General features: G+C 44.6%; 1 pseudogene across 1 annotated transcript in view; it reads left to right on the top strand.

The window, feature by feature from the left end:
• Nucleotides 1-12,470, top strand: part of LOC149886075 (uncharacterized) — a 403,391-nt pseudogene that overhangs the window by 236,247 nt on the left and 154,674 nt on the right. The window lies entirely within an intron of this gene.

Here is a 12,470-nt window from a genome sequence, read left to right as displayed (position 1 = left end):
GGGTTTTGTCGCCAAATCCGGTACTTGCCAGCCTCTCTGTTGACTGTCTTTGTCATATTCGTGCTCAGCCTGATAGGTTACAACAGAATATGTCCAAAGGCTCCAAGAAATCTCGGTGAAAGGCTCCAATTTGACGAAATAATCACAGAATTGACATTACAAGCAAATTCTAAGCATTTCTGTGCATTTGTCGCAAAAATCGGTACTTACCACTGAATTGCTTGATGCCCTTGGGCATTTTTTTGCTCAGCCTGACAGGATACAACAAAATATGGCCAAGGGATCCAATGGGAGTCGGTGAAAGTCTCGAATTTGGCCACATTTGGCCCAAATTTCGACGTTTTGTATGGAAATTGAGCCAAAAACGGGGTTTTGTCGCCAAATCCGGTACTTGCCAGCCTCTCTGTTGATTGTCTTTGTCATTTTCGTGCTCAGCTTGACAGGATACAACAAAATAGGGCCAAGGGATCCAAGAGGAGTCGGTGAAAGCCTCGAATTTGGCCACATTTGGCCCAAATTTCGACGTTTTGTATGGAAATTGAGCCAAAAACGGGGTTTTGTCGCCAAATCCGGTACTTGCCAGCCTCTCTGTTGACTGTCTTTGTGATATTCGTGCTCAGCCTGATAGGTTACAACAGAATATGTCCAAAGGCTCCAAGAAATCTCGGTGAAAGGCTCCAATTTGACGAAATAATCACAGAATTGACATTACAAGCAAATTCTAAGCATTTCTGTGCATTTGTCGCAAAAATCGGTACTTACCACTGAATTGCTTGATGCCCTTGAGCATTTTTTTGCTCAGCCTGACAGGATACAACAAAATATGGCCAAGGGATCCAATGAGAGTCGGTGAAAGCCTCGAATTTGGCCACATTTGGCCCAAATTTCGACGTTTTGTATGGAAATTGAGCCAAAAACGGGGTTTTGTCGCCAAATCCGGTACTTGCCAGCCTCTCTGTTGATTGTCTTTGTCATTTTCGTGCTCAGCCTGACAGGATACAACAAAATAGGGCCAAGGGATCCAAGAGGAGTCGGTGAAAGCCTCGAATTTGGCCACATTTGGCCCAAATTTCGACGTTTTGTATGGAAATTGAGCCAAAAACGGGGTTTTGTCGCCAAATCCGGTACTTGCCAGCCTCTCTGTTGACTGTCTTTGTCATATTCGTGCTCAGCCTGATAGGTTACAACAGAATATGTTCAAAGGCTCCAAGAAATCTCGGTGAAAGGCTCCAATTTGACGAAATAATCACAGAATTGACATTACAAGCAAATTCTAAGCATTTCTGTGCATTTGTCGCAAAAATCGGTACTTACCACTGAATTGCTTGATGCCCTTGGGCATTTTTTTGCTCAGCCTGACAGGATACAACAAAATATGGCCAAGGGATCCAATGGGAGTCGGTGAAAGCCTCGAATTTGGCCACATTTGGCCCAAATTTCGACGTTTTCTATGGAAATTGAGCCAAAAACGGGGTTTTGTCGCCAAATCCGGTACTTGCCAGCCTCTCTGTTGATTGTCTTTGTCATTTTCGTGCTCAGCCTGACAGGATACCATAAAATAGGGCCAAGGGATCCAAGAGGAGTCGGTGAAAGCCTCGAATTTGGCCACATTTGGCCCAAATTTCGACGTTTTGTATGGAAATTGAGCCAAAACGGGGTTTTGTCGCCAAATCCGGTACTTGCCAGCCTCTCTTTTGACTGTCTTTGTCATATTCGTGCTCAGCCTGATAGGTTACAACAGAATATGTCCAAAGGCTCCAAGAAATCTCGGTGAAAGGCTCCAATTTGACGAAATAATCACAGAATTGACATTACAAGCAAATTCTAAGCATTTCTGTGCATTTGTCGCAAAAATCGGTACTTACCACTGAATTGCTTGATGCCCTTGGGCATTTTTTTGCTCAGCCTGACAGGATACAACAAAATATGGCCAAGGGATCCAATGGGAGTCGGTGAAAGCCTCGAATTTGGCCACATTTGGCCCAAATTTCGACGTTTTGTATGGAAATTGAGCCAAAAACGGGGTTTTGTCGCCAAATCCGGTACTTGCCAGCCTCTCTGTTGATTGTCTTTGTCATTTTCGTGCTCAGCCTGACAGGATACAACAAAATAGGGCCAAGGGATCCAAGAGGAGTCGGTGAAAGTTTCGAATTTGGCCACATTTGGCCCAAATTTCGACGTTTTGTATGGAAATTGAGCCAAAAACGGGGTTTTGTCGCCAAATCCGGTACTTGCCAGCCTCTCTGTTGACTGTCTTTGCCATATTCGTGCTCAGCCTGACAGGATACAACAAAATAGGGCCAAGGTATCCAAGAGGAGTCGGTGAAAGCCTCGAATTTGGCCACATTTAGCCAAAATTTCGACGTTTTGTATGGAAATTGAGCCAAAAACGGGGTTTTGTCGCCAAATCCGGTACTTGCCAGCCTCTCTGTTGACTGTCTTTGTGATATTCGTGCTCAGCCTGATAGGTTACAACAGAATATTTCCAAAGGCTCCAAGAAATCTCGGTGAAAGGCTCCAATTTGACGAAATAATCACAGAATTGACATTACAAGCAAATTCTAAGCATTTCTGTGCATTTGTCGCAAAAATCGGTACTTACCACTGAATTGCTTGATGCCCTTGGGCATTTTTTTGCTCAGCCTGACAGGATACAACAAAATATGGCCAAGGGATCCAATGGGAGTCGGTGAAAGCCTCGAATTTGGCCACATTTGGCCCAAATTTCGACGTTTTGTATGGAAATTGAGCCAAAAACGGGGTTTTGTCGCCAAATCCGGTACTTGCCAGCCTCTCTGTTGACTGTCTTTGCCATATTCGTGCTCAGCCTGACAGGATACAACAAAATAGGGCCAAGGGATCCAAGAGGAGTCGGTGAAAGCCTCGAATTTGGCCACATTTGGCCCAAATTTCGACGTTTTGTATGGAAATTGAGCCAAAAACGGGGTTTTGTCGCCAAATCCGGTACTTGCCAGCCTCTCTGTTGATTGTCTTTGTCATTTTCGTGCTCAGCCTGACAGGATACAACAAAATAGGGCCAAGGGATCTAAGAGGAGTCGGTGAAAGCCTCGAATTTGGCCACATTTGGCCCAAATTTCGACGTTTTGTATGGAAATTGAGCCAAAAACGGGGTTTTGTTGCCAAATCCGGTACTTGCCAGCCTCTCTGTTGACTGTCTTTGTCATATTCGTGCTCAGCCTGATAGGTTACAACAGAATATGTCCAAAGGCTCCAAGAAATCTCGGTGAAAGGCTCCAATTTGACGAAATAATCACAGAATTGACATTACAAGCAAATTCTAAGCATTTCTGTGCATTTGTCGCAAAAATCGGTACTTACCACTGAATTGCTTGATGCCCTTGGGCATTTTTTTGCTCAGCCTGACAGGATACAACAAAATATGGCCAAGGGATCCAATGGGAGTCGGTGAAAGCCTCGAATTTGGCCACATTTGGCCCAAATTTCGACGTTTTGTATGGAAATTGAGCCAAAAACGGGGTTTTGTCGCCAAATCCGGTACTTGCCAGCCTCTCTGTTGACTGTCTTTGTGATATTCGTGCTCAGCCTGATAGGTTACAACAGAATATGTTCAAAGGCTCCAAGAAATCTCGGTGAAAGGCTCCAATTTGACGAAATAATCACAGAATTGACATTACAAGCAAATTCTAAGCATTTCTGTGCATTTGTCGCAAAAATCGGTACTTACCACTGAATTGCTTGATGCCCTTGGGCATTTTTTTGCTCAGCCTGACAGGATACAACAAAATATGGCCAAGGGATCCAATGGGAGTCGGTGAAAGCCTCGAATTTGGCCACATTTGGCCCAAATTTCGACGTTTTGTATGGAAATTGAGCCAAAAACGGGGTTTTGTCGCCAAATCCGGTACTTGCCAGCCTCTCTGTTGACTGTCTTTGCCATATTCGTGCTCAGCCTGACAGGATACAACAAAATAGGGCCAAGGGATCCAAGAGGAGTCGGTGAAAGCCTCGAATTTGGCCACATTTGGCCCAAATTTCGACGTTTTCTATGGAAATTGAGCCAAAAACGGGGTTTTGTCGCCAAATCCGGTACTTGCCAGCCTCTCTGTTGATTGTCTTTGTCATTTTCGTGCTCAGTCTGACAGGATACAACAAAATAGGGCCAAGGGATCGAAGAGGAGTCGGTGAAAGCCTCGAATTTGGCCACATTTGGCCCAAATTTCGACGTTTTGTATGGAAATTGAGCCAAAAACGGGGTTTTGTCGCCAAATCCGGTACTTGCCAGCCTCTCTGTTGACTGTCTTTGTCATATTCGTGCTCAGCCTGATAGGTTACAACAGAATATGTCCAAAGGCTCCAAGAAATCTCGGTGAAAGGCTCCAATTTGACGAAATAATCACAGAATTGACATTACAAGCAAATTCTAAGCATTTCTGTGCATTTGTCGCAAAAATCGGTACTTACCACTGAATTGCTTGATGCCCTTGGGCATTTTTTTGCTCAGCCTGACAGGATACAACAAAATATGGCCAAGGGATCCAATGGGAGTCGGTGAAAGCCTCGAATTTGGCCACATTTGGCCAAAATTTCGACGTTTTGTATGGAAATTGAGCCAAAAACGGGGTTTTGTCGCCAAATCCGGTACTTGCCAGCCTCTCTGTTGACTGTCTTTGCCATATTCGTGCTCAGCCTGACAGGATACAACAAAATAGGGCCAAGGGATCCAAGAGGAGTCGGTGAAAGCCTCGAATTTGGCCACATTTGGCCCAAATTTCGACGTTTTCTATGGAAATTGAGCCAAAAACGGGGTTTTGTCGCCAAATCCGGTACTTGCCAGCCTCTCTGTTGATTGTCTTTGTCATTTTCGTGCTCAGCCTGACAGGATACAACAAAATAGGGCCAAGGGATACAAGAGGAGTCGGTGAAAGCCTCGAATTTGGCCACATTTGGCCCAAATTTCGACGTTTTGTATGGAAATTGAGCCAAAAACGGGGTTTTGTCGCCAAATCCGGTACTTGCCAGCCTCTCTGTTGACTGTCTTTGTCATATTCGTGCTCAGCCTGATAGGTTACAACAGAATATGTCCAAAGGCTCCAAGAAATCTCGGTGAAAGGCTCCAATTTGACGAAATAATCACAGAATTGACATTACAAGCAAATTCTAAGCATTTCTGTGCATTTGTCGCAAAAATCGGTACTTACCACTGAATTGCTTGATGCCCTTGGGCATTTTTTTGCTCAGCCTGACAGGATACAACAAAATATGGCCAAGGGATCTAATGGGAGTCGGTGAAAGCCTCGAATTTGGCCACATTTGGCCCAAATTTCGACGTTTTCTATGGAAATTGAGCCAAAAACGGGGTTTTGTCGCCAAATCCGGTACTTGCCAGCCTCTCTGTTGATTGTCTTTGTCATTTTCGTGCTCAGCCTGACAGGATACAACAAATTAGGGCCAAGGGATCCAAGAGGATACGGTGAAAACCGCGAATTTGGCCACATTTGGCCCAAATTTCGACGTTTTGTATGGAAATTGAGCCAAAAACGGGGTTTTGTCGCCAAATCCGGTACTTGCCAGCCTCTCTGTTGACTGTCTTTGTCATATTCGTGCTCAGCTTGATAGGTTACAACAGAATATGTCCAAAGGCTCCAAGAAATCTCGGTGAAAGGCTCCAATTTGACGAAATAATCACAGAATTGACATTACAAGCAAATTCTAAGCATTTCTGTGCATTTGTCGCAAAAATCGGTACTTACCACTGAATTGCTTGAAGCCCTTGGGCATTTTTTTGCTCAGCCTGACAGGATACAACAAAATATGGCCAAGGGATCCAATGGGAGTCGGTGAAAGCCTCGAATTTGGCCACATTTGGCCCAAATTTCGACGTTTTCTATGGAAATTGAGCCAAAAACGGGGTTTTGTCGCCAAATCCGGTACTTGCCAGCCTCTCTGTTGATTGTCTTTGTCATTTTCGTGCTCAGCCTGACAGGATACAACAAAATAGGGCCAAGGGATCCAAGAGGAGTCGGTGAAAGCCTCGAATTTGGCCACATTTGGCCCAAATTTCGACGTTTTCTATGGAAATTGAGCCAAAAACGGGGTTTTGTCGCCAAATCCGGTACTTGCCAGCCTCTCTGTTGACTGTCTTTGTCATATTCTTGCTCAGCCTGATAGGTTACAACAGAATATGTCCAAAGGCTCCAAGAAATCTCGGTGAAAGGCTCCAATTTGACGAAATAATCACAGAATTGACATTACAAGCAAATTCTAAGCATTTCTGTGCATTTGTCGCAAAAATCGGTACTTACCACTGAATTGCTTGATGCCCATGGGCATTTTTTTGCTCAGCCTGACAGGATACAACAAAATATGGCCAAGGGATCCAATGAGAGTCGGTGAAAGCCTCGAATTTGGCCACATTTGGCCCAAATTTCGACGTTTTGTATGGAAATTGAGCCAAAAACGGGGTTTTGTCGCCAAATCCGGTACTTGCCAGCCTCTCTGTTGATTGTCTTTGTCATTTTCGTGCTCAGCCTGACAGGATACAACAAAATAGGGCCAAGGGATCCAAGAGGAGTCGGTGAAAGTTTCGAATTTGGCCACATTTGGCCCAAATTTCGACGTTTTGTATGGAAATTGAGCCAAAAACGGGGTTTTGTCGCCAAATCCGGTACTTGCCAGCCTCTCTGTTGACTGTCTTTGTCATATTCGTGCTCAGCCTGACAGGTTACAACAGAATATGTCCAAAGGCTCCAAGAAATCTCGGTGAAAGGCTCCAATTTGACGAAATAATCACAGAATTGACATTACAAGCAAATTCTAAGCATTTCTGTGCATTTGTCGCAAAAATCGGTACTTACCACTGAATTGCTTGATGCCCTTGGGCATTTTTTTGCTCAGCCTGACAGGATACAACAAAATATGGCCAAGGGATCCAATGGGAGTCGGTGAAAGCCTCGAATTTGGCCACATTTGGCCCAAATTTCGACGTTTTCTATGGAAATTGAGCCAAAAACGGGGTTTTGTCGCCAAATCCGGTACTTGCCAGCCTCTCTGTTGATTGTCTTTGTCATTTTCGTGCTCAGCCTGACAGGATACAACAAAATAGGGCCAAGGGATCCAAGAGGAGTCGGTGAAAGCCTCGAATTTGGCCACATTTGGCCCAAATTTCGACGTTTTGTATGGAAATTGAGCCAAAAACGGGGTTTTGTCGCCAAATCCGGTACTTGCCAGCCTCTCTGTTGATTGTCTTTGTCATTTTCGTGCTCAGCCTGATAGGTTACAACAGAATATGTCCAAAGGCTCCAAGAAATCACGGTGAAAGGCTCCAATTTGACGAAATAATCACAGAATTGACATTACAAGCAAATTCTAAGCATTTCTGTGCATTTGTCGCAAAAATCGGTACTTACCACTGAATTGCTTGATGCCCTTGGGCATTTTTTTGCTCAGCCTGACAGGATACAACAAAATATGGCCAAGGGATCCAATGGGAGTTGGTGAAAGCCTCGAATTTGGCCACATTTGGCCCAAATTTCGACGTTTTGTATGGAAATTGAGCCAAAAACGGGGTTTTGTCGCCAAATCCGGTACTTGCCAGCCTCTCTGTTGATTGTCTTTGTCATTTTCGTGCTCAGCTTGACAGGATACAACAAAATAGGGCCAAGGGATCCAAGAGGAGTCGGTGAAAGCCTCGAATTTGGCCACATTTGGCCCAAATTTCGACGTTTTGTATGGAAATTGAGCCAAAAACGGGGTTTTGTCGCCAAATCCGGTACTTGCCAGCCTCTCTGTTGACTGTCTTTGCCATATTCGTGCTCAGCCTGACAGGATACAACAAAATAGGGCCAAGGTATCCAAGAGGAGTCGGTGAAAGCCTCGAATTTGGCCACATTTGGCCAAAATTTCGACGTTTTGTATGGAAATTGAGCCAAAAACGGGGTTTTGTCGCCAAATCCGGTACTTGCCAGCCTCTCTGTTGACTGTCTTTGTGATATTCGTGCTCAGCCTGATAGGTTACAACAGAATATGTTCAAAGGCTCCAAGAAATCTCGGTGAAAGGCTCCAATTTGACGAAATAATCACAGAATTGACATTACAAGCAAATTCTAAGCATTTCTGTGCATTTGTCGCAAAAATCGGTACTTACCACTGAATTGCTTGATGCCCTTGGGCATTTTTTTGCTCAGCCTGACAGGATACAACAAAATATGGCCAAGGGATCCAATGGGAGTCGGTGAAAGCCTCGAATTTGGCCACATTTGGCCCAAATTTCGACGTTTTCTATGGAAATTGAGCCAAAAACGGGGTTTTGTCGCCAAATCCGGTACTTGCCAGCCTCTCTGTTGACTGTCTTTGCCATATTCGTGCTCAGCCTGACAGGATACAACAAAATAGGGCCAAGGGATCCAAGAGGAGTCGGTGAAAGCCTCGAATTTGGCCACATTTGGCCCAAATTTCGACGTTTTCTATGGAAATTGAGCCAAAAACGGGGTTTTGTCGCCAAATCCGGTACTTGCCAGCCTCTCTGTTGACTGTCTTTGTCATATTCGTGCTCAGCCTGATAGGTTACAACAGAATATGTCCAAAGGCTCCAAGAAATCTCGGTGAAAGGCTCCAATTTGACGAAATAATCACAGAATTGACATTACAAGCAAATTCTAAGCATTTCTGTGCATTTGTCGCAAAAATCGGTACTTACCACTGAATTGCTTGATGCCCTTGGGCATTTTTTTGCTCAGCCTGACAGGATACAACAAAATATGGCCAAGGGATCCAATGGGAGTCGGTGAAAGCCTCGAATTTGGCCACATTTGGCCCAAATTTCGACGTTTTCTATGGAAATTGAGCCAAAAACGTGGTTTTGTCGCCAAATCAGGTACTTGCCAGCCTCTCTGTTGATTGTCTTTGTCATTTTCGTGCTCAGCCTGACAGGATACAACAAAATAGGGCCAAGGTATCCAAGAGGAGTCGGTGAAAGCCTCGAATTTGGCCACATTTAGCCAAAATTTCGACGTTTTGTATGGAAATTGAGCCAAAAACGGGGTTTTGTCGCCAAATCCGGTACTTGCCAGCCTCTCTGTTGACTGTCTTTGTGATATTCGTGCTCAGCCTGATAGGTTACAACAGAATATGTTCAAAGGCTCCAAGAAATCTCGGTGAAAGGCTCCAATTTGACGAAATAATCACAGAATTGACATTACAAGCAAATTCTAAGCATTTCTGTGCATTTGTCGCAAAAATCGGTACTTACCACTGAATTGCTTGATGCCCTTGGGCATTTTTTTGCTCAGCCTGACAGGATACAACAAAATATGGCCAAGGGATCCAATGGGAGTCGGTGAAAGCCTCGAATTTGGCCACATTTGGCCCAAAATTCGACGTTTTGTATGGAAATTGAGCCAAAAACGGGGTTTTGTCGCCAAATCCGGTACTTGCCAGCCTCTCTGTTGACTGTCTTTGCCATATTCGTGCTCAGCCTGACAGGATACAACAAAATAGGGCCAAGGGATCCAAGAGGAGTCGGTGAAAGCCTCGAATTTGGCCACATTTGGCCCAAATTTCGACGTTTTGTATGGAAATTGAGCCAAAAACGGGGTTTTGTCGCCAAATCCGGTACTTGCCAGCCTCTCTGTTGATTGTCTTTGTCATTTTCGTGCTCAGCCTGACAGGATACCATAAAATAGGGCCAAGGGATCCAAGAGGAGTCGGTGAAAGCCTCGAATTTGGCCACATTTGGCCCAAATTTCGACGTTTTGTATGGAAATTGAGCCAAAAACGGGGTTTTGTCGCCAAATCCGGTACTTGCCAGCCTCTCTGTTGACTGTCTTTGTCATATTCGTGCTCAGCCTGATAGGTTACAACAGAATATGTCCAAAGGCTCCAAGAAATCTCGGTGAAAGGCTCCAATTTGACGAAATAATCACAGAATTGACATTACAAGCAAATTCTAAGCATTTCTGTGCATTTGTCGCAAAAATCGGTACTTACCACTGAATTGCTTGATGCCCTTGGGCATTTTTTTGCTCAGCCTGACAGGATACAACAAAATATGGCCAAGGGATCCAATGGGAGTCGGTGAAAGCCTCGAATTTGGCCACATTTGGCCCAAATTTCGACGTTTTGTATGGAAATTGAGCCAAAAACGGGGTTTTGTCGCCAAATCCGGTACTTGCCAGCCTCTCTGTTGATTGTCTTTGTCATTTTCGTGCTCAGCCTGACAGGATACAACAAAATAGGGCCATGGGATCCAAGAGGAGTCGGTGAAAGTTTCGAATTTGGCCACATTTGGCCCAAATTTCGACGTTTTGTATGGAAATTGAGCCAAAAACGGGGTTTTGTCGCCAAATCCGGTACTTGCCAGCCTCTCTGTTGATTGTCTTTGTCATTTTCGTGCTCAGCCTGATAGGTTACAACAGAATATGTCCAAAGGCTCCAAGAAATCACGGTGAAAGGCTCCAATTTGACGAAATAATCACAGAATTGACATTACAAGCAAATTCTAAGCATTTCTGTGCATTTGTCGCAAAAATCGGTACTTACCACTGAATTGCTTGATGCCCTTGGGCATTTTTTTGCTCAGCCTGACAGGATACAACAAAATAAGGCCAAGGGATCCAATGGGAGTCGGTGAAAGTCTCGAATTTGGCCACATTTGGCCCAAATTTCGACGTTTTGTATGGAAATTGAGCCAAAAACGGGGTTTTGTCGCCAAATCCGGTACTTGCCAGCCTCTCTGTTGATTGTCTTTGTCATTTTCGTGCTCAGCTTGACAGGATACAACAAAATAGGGCCAAGGGATCCAAGAGGAGTCGGTGAAAGCCTCGAATTTGGCCACATTTGGCCCAAATTTCGACGTTTTGTATGGAAATTGAGCCAAAAACGGGGTTTTGTCGCCAAATCCGGTACTTGCCAGCCTCTCTGTTGACTGTCTTTACCATATTCGTGCTCAGCCTGACAGGATACAACAAAATAGGGCCAAGGTATCCAAGAGGAGTCGGTGAAAGCCTCGAATTTGGCCACATTTGGCCAAAATTTCGACGTTTTGTATGGAAATTGAGCCAAAAACGGGGTTTTGTCGCCAAATCCGGTACTTGCCAGCCTCTCTGTTGACTGTCTTTGTGATATTCGTGCTCAGCCTGATAGGTTACAACAGAATATGTCCAAAGGCTCCAAGAAATCTCGGTGAAAGGCTCCAATTTGACGAAATAATCACAGAATTGACATTACAAGCAAATTCTAAGCATTTCTGTGCATTTGTCGCAAAAATCGGTACTTACCACTGAATTGCTTGATGCCCTTGGGCATTTTTTTGCTCAGCCTGACAGGATACAACAAAATATGGCCAAGGGATCCAATGGGAGTCGGTGAAAGCCTCGAATTTGGCCACATTTGGCCCAAATTTCGACGTTTTGTATGGAAATTGAGCCAAAAACGGGGTTTTGTCGCCAAATCCGGTACTTGCCAGCCTCTCTGTTGATTGTCTTTGTCATTTTCGTGCTCAGCTTGACAGGATACAACAAAATAGGGCCAAGGGATCCAAGAGGAGTCGGTGAAAGCCTCGAATTTGGCCACATTTGGCCCAAATTTCGACGTTTTGTATGGAAATTGAGCCAAAAACGGGGTTTTGTCGCCAAATCCGGTACTTGCCAGCCTCTCTGTTGACTGTCTTTACCATATTCGTGTTCAGCCTGACAGGATACAACAAAATAGGGCCAAGGTATCCAAGAGGAGTCGGTGAAAGCCTCGAATTTGGCCACATTTGGCCAAAATTTCGACGTTTTGTATGGAAATTGAGCCAAAAACGGGGTTTTGTCGCCAAATCCGGTACTTGCCAGCCTCTCTGTTGACTGTCTTTGTGATATTCGTGCTCAGCCTGATAGGTTACAACAGAATATGTCCAAAGGCTCCAAGAAATCTCGGTGAAAGGCTCCAATTTGACGAAATAATCACAGAATTGACATTACAAGCAAATTCTAAGCATTTCTGTGCATTTGTCGCAAAAATCGGTACTTACCACTGAATTGCTTGATGCCCTTGGGCATTTTTTTGCTCAGCCTGACAGGATACAACAAAATATGGCCAAGGGATCCAATGGGAGTCGGTGAAAGCCTCGAATTTGGCCACATTTGGCCCAAATTTCGACGTTTTGTATGGAAATTGAGCCAAAAACGGGGTTTTGTCGCCAAATCCGGTACTTGCCAGCCTCTCTGTTGACTATCTTTGCCATATTCGTGCTCAGCCTGACAGGATACAACAAAATAGGGCCAAGGGATCCAAGAGGAGTCGGTGAAAGCCTCGAATTTGGCCACATTTGGCCCAAATTTCGACGTTTTGTATGGAAATTGAGCCAAAAACGGGGTTTTGTCGCCAAATCCGGTACTTGCCAGCCTCTCTGTTGACTGTCTTTGTCATATTCGTGCTCAGCCTGATAGGTTACAACAGAATATGTCCAAAGGCTCCAAGAAATCTCGGTGAAAGGCTCCAATTTGACG

This window comes from Hydra viridissima, unplaced genomic scaffold, assembly GCF_058129835.1.
Source record: "Hydra viridissima isolate aposymbiotic clone 2 unplaced genomic scaffold, HvirCarnegie_v1 scaffold_7, whole genome shotgun sequence".
NCBI lineage: Eukaryota > Metazoa > Cnidaria > Hydrozoa > Anthoathecata > Hydridae > Hydra > Hydra viridissima.
This window is presented reverse-complemented; position numbering and strand designations above follow the sequence as displayed.